The following is a 4,814-nucleotide window of genomic DNA, read 5'->3' as shown; positions in this document are numbered from 1 at the left end:
CAACGAACTCGAACAAGAGGGATTCTCTTGTGTTTGAGGACCTTCACATCCCGGTCCGTGATTTCAAGTGGTTCCTCGACGAACTGCAACCGCTCGTCGATAGTGAGTTCCTTAAAAGGAACTATAAGGGTCTCATCTGCTAGGCATTTCTTCAGATTCGACACGTGAAATACATTGTGAACTGCACCGAGTTCAGGAGGTAGGTTCAACTTGTAGGCTACCTTGCCAATCTTTTCTGTAATTTCGAATGGTCCGACGTACCGCGGATTTAATTTGCCCCGTTTGCCAAAACGTACCACACCCTTCCAGGGTGAAACTTTCAAGAAAACCCGGTCCCCGACCTCAAATTCCAATGGCTTTCTACGCTTGTCCGCGTAGGCTTTCTGACGGTCGCGTGCTGCCGCCATGCGTTGTCGTATCTGTGCAATCTTTTCTGTGGCGTCCACTACAATCTCTGGACCCGTAATTTGACTATCCCCCACCTCTGCCCAACAGAGAGGTGACCGGCATTTACGTCCGTACAATGCCTCAAATGGAGCGGCTTGAATGCTGGTATGGTAACTGTTATTGTACGAGAACTCCACCAAAGGGAGATGCTTTTCCCAGCCGTTGCCGAAATCGATAACACACGCCCTAAGCATGTCTTCAAGGGTTTGAATCGTTCGCTCAGACTGCCCATCCGTCTGAGGGTGATAGGTTGTGCTCATGACTAGCCGTGAGCCAAAAGATTTATGCATCGCTTGCCATAGTTCCGACGTGAATCGTACGTCGCGATCCGAAATAATGGATGTGGGCACTCCGTGCCTCGAACAATTTCTTTAAGGTAAATGTCTGCGAGAGTGGAGAACTTGTCCGCTTCCTTAATCGACAGGGAGTGTGCAGACTTGGTGAGCCGATCAACTATGACCCATAGTGTCATTCCCACTCTGGGATCTAGGTAGGCCAGTGACAAAATCCATGGAAATTTGCTCCCGTTTCCATTGTGGTATCTTGGGCTGCTGAAGTAGACCTGATGGTTTCTGATATTTAACCTTGACTCTCGCACCGGTCAAGCATTTTCCACGTACGTAGCGATGTGGGCCTTCATGCTAGGCCAGCAATAAGTAGTTCTGATGTAGTGATACATCTTGTCCGACCCTAGATGTACCGAGTAGCGAGACTTGTGAGCTTCATCCGTTACAAGTTCGCGTAGACCGTCGTAAAGTGGGACCCAAATACGCCCCGTTAGATGGTAGGCGCCGTCTGCCTTCTGTTCCATCTGTTGTCGTGAGTCGCGTAAGGCTTCAGCCTTGACGTTTTCAGGCTTCAGTGCTTCTATCTGAGCAGCTCGTATCTGTGCTGGAGGACTAGACTGAATCGTAAGCTGTAGCGCTCGCACGCGCTTAGGTAGAGTGTCCTTCCGACTGAGGGCGTCTGCCACAACATTGACTTTGTCTGGATGGTACATGATGGCGTATTCGTAGTCGCTAAGTAGTTCAACCCATCTTCGTTGACGCATGTTCAAATCCTTCTGCTTAAGGATATGCTCGAGACTCCTGTGATCGGTGTAAATCGTGCACTTGGTACCGTACAGGTAGTGTCGCCATATCTTAAACGCGAAAACAACAGCTCCCAGCTCTAAATCGTGCGTCGTATAGTTCCGTTCATGAACCTTGAGTTGCCGAGAAGCGTAGGCTATCACTTTATCACGTTGCATCAACACACATCCAAGACCCTGGATGGATGCATCACAGTATACCACGAAGTCATCTGTGCCCTCTGGCAATGAGAGAATAGGTGCGCTGCAGAGCCTATCCTTTAAGTACTGAAAAGCGGTTTCCTGAGAATCTCCCCAACGGTAGGTGACACCTTCCTGTGTCAGCATTGTAAGCGGCTGCGCGATCTTGAAGAAGTCTTTGATAAATCACCTGTAGTAACCCGCCAAACCCAAGAATTGGCGTATCTCTGTTGGTGTACGCGGTGCTGGTCTGTTCCTGATCGAATCTATCTTGGATGGATCGACATGGATCGCATCCCTGTTCACTACATGGCCTAAGGAGTGGACTTCACGTATCCAGAAGTCGCATTTAGAAAACTTGGCGTACGTTTGCTCCTTCCGAAAAGTTCCAAGATAAGACGTAAGTGTTGCTCATGTTCTTCCTGACTCTTGGAGTAGATCAGAATGTCGTTGATGGAGACAAGGACAATTTGTCCAGGTAGGGTTTGCACACCCTGTTCATAAGGTCCATAAATACGGCAGGTGCGCTCAATAATATCAAACCATTCATCATATCAAACATGAAGTATAGCAGTTAAAATAATTCATAAAACCCAACATGATTAATGTTCAAACCAAACTTTGTTTGAGTAGCGTAAACATAATAATAAAAATCCAAGACAAGTTATGAGTTCAATTAGCGTTCATTGCGTCTCCTCCTCCTAACATGAAAACTCGACCTCTTGCCTCGTTGCCATTGTTATTGTTGTTTCCTCCGTTGTTGTTGTTATTGTTCCCGTTGCCCTGATTGTTGTTGTTGTTGTTCTGGTTCCTGTTTAGCTGCGGGCAGTGTCTCTTGATGTGACCTTCAGCACCACAATTATAGCACCCCTTGTTGCCCTGTTGCTGATTCTGCTGAGCGTGTGGCTGCTGCTGACCCTGGTTCTGGTTCGCAGGACGAGGGCTCCTGCAGTCTTTGGCCTCATGACCCATCTTGAGGCATCTTTGACAACGACCTCTGTTACACTGGCCGCTGTGGTGCCTGTTGCAGTTGTTACATTTCGGAAGATTTCCCCGATATCCTCCCTGTTTGTGACTACCCGAAGAGTGCTGACTGGGGCTTTGATAACCTTCAGTCTTTCGTTGCTGAGCCTGGGACTGGACTGACGCTGATGCTTTACTTGAATCCCCCTCCCATTTTCGCTTATTGTCACTGGGAGTAGCAGTAGTAGCAGACGTAGTAGCAGTAGCAGTAGCGCTGATGCGCTTAGGCAGGCGATTCTGATCCACGGCCTGATCTGTGATGCGATGAGCGAGACGCTGGATCTCCTGGATGTTGTCGAGGTTAGCTGAGGTAACATGGCTCTGAATTTCTGGAGCCAAACCTTTGAGATACAACTCGATACGCTTGTATGGAGGGTCCACCATAGTTGGACACAGCACGGCCAGCTCATTTGACCGTTTAGTATACGCTTCAATCTCTGATCCAACCATTTTCAGATTATACAGCTCGTCTTCCAACTTGTGAATATCTTCACGTGTACAATACTCTCTCTTGATAAGTTCTTTGAATTCGTTCCAGGGTGTGGCGTTAGCAGCTGCCAACCCGAATATCTGCACTTGCGCGTTCCACCAAGTTAACGCGATTCCCTCTAGGGTACCGGTAGCGTATTTCACCCTGCGTTCCTCAGGGCATTCACACATTTCGAATACTGATTCTAGCTTCTCGAACCAGTGAAGGAGTCCAACTGCTCCTTCTGTGCCGCTAAACGTGCTGGGACGGCATTCCATAAAGTTCTTGAATGTGCAGGCAGGTTGTTGCTGAGCGGGTTGACCTATTGTGTACGAATAGGGCAAAGTTAAATACGAGAATTAATGTAGGATCTAAAGATCCTAGTGCCTATACTGCAGGGTATACTACCTGCTTGGGCGGCTGCAACTGCCGCAGCAACGAGAGCCTCTAGCTGGGCTTGAGTCATGGTAATTCGTGCGGCCATTGATCTTCAAATCAAAGGCAACGTAAGTAAGAAAAAGGGTTCGCGAGTAGTGCGATGACAGAAGAGTGTAGGCACGTAAGTGTTCTCAAGCAATAACAAGTTGTGAGCAAGGTAATGTAAGCATACTACGAGCAAAGTTCTATGCAAATTCTAGCATGTAGGCAATAAACATAAACCTTATTACCTAGGAAGTTGAGTCTTGCACGTGGAGCGAAGCGTCGTTGTGGATCGTTGAGAGCACTGTTCTGGTTATAGTCTGGTTTTAATAAAAACGTTTTTTTTTCCATATTAAAACCAAGTTCTCTATAACCAATGGCTCTGATACCAATCTGTCACACCCCCAAAATCCACACGCGGAGTATCACCGCTTGGGAGCGTGACTGACCAGGACCAAGCCACCAATCATATAGAACATTGTATAAAGTAAAAGTAATTGCAATATAATTCAGAACAAATCCATATGAAAGGTGTTTCCAAAACATAAGCCAGTTATCAATGTTTAGCGGAAGCGTATATATAAAAATATCCAATGTAAAAGTGTATCAAGTATCATATGGGTTCCATATGATGTTCACGATCCAAGTCCACAACGTCCGCGCCTCCAGTGCAAGCTCCCAGTGCCTAACGATCTGCAAGGCATGTAAAAGAAAGGATCAACAAAATAGTTGAGCGAGTTCACAGTACGTAAATGCGTAATAGTAAGTAACGGGTGGCTCTACCGGGCCAATAGTAAGTTATACAGGTGGGGGCTTCCCATGTTAAGTGACCACTAGACTATTCGTATTATGACCACGTAGGTGTTATCCCAACCTACGGAAGAAGTAAGTAATGCGTACACGTATGTCTTACGTGCGTATCCTTTGTATCGAGGATAGTAATTTGCATATGACCACGTAGGTGTTATCCCAACCTACGGAAGAAGTAAGTAATGCGTACACGTATGTCTTACGTGCGTATCCTTTGTATCGAGGATAGTAATTGGCATCTGACCACGTAGGTGTTATCCCAACCTACGGAACCACGTAGGTGTTTTCCAACCTACGGAACCGTCCTGACATCCGAGGACTATGATAGGTGATAGTCTAGGAAAAGCGTAGTGTATGTACGTTATTAGTTTATCA

This window comes from Helianthus annuus, chromosome 7 (genome assembly GCF_002127325.2).
Source record: "Helianthus annuus cultivar XRQ/B chromosome 7, HanXRQr2.0-SUNRISE, whole genome shotgun sequence".
Lineage (NCBI taxonomy): Eukaryota > Viridiplantae > Streptophyta > Magnoliopsida > Asterales > Asteraceae > Helianthus > Helianthus annuus.
Note: the sequence above shows the minus strand (reverse complement) of the source record.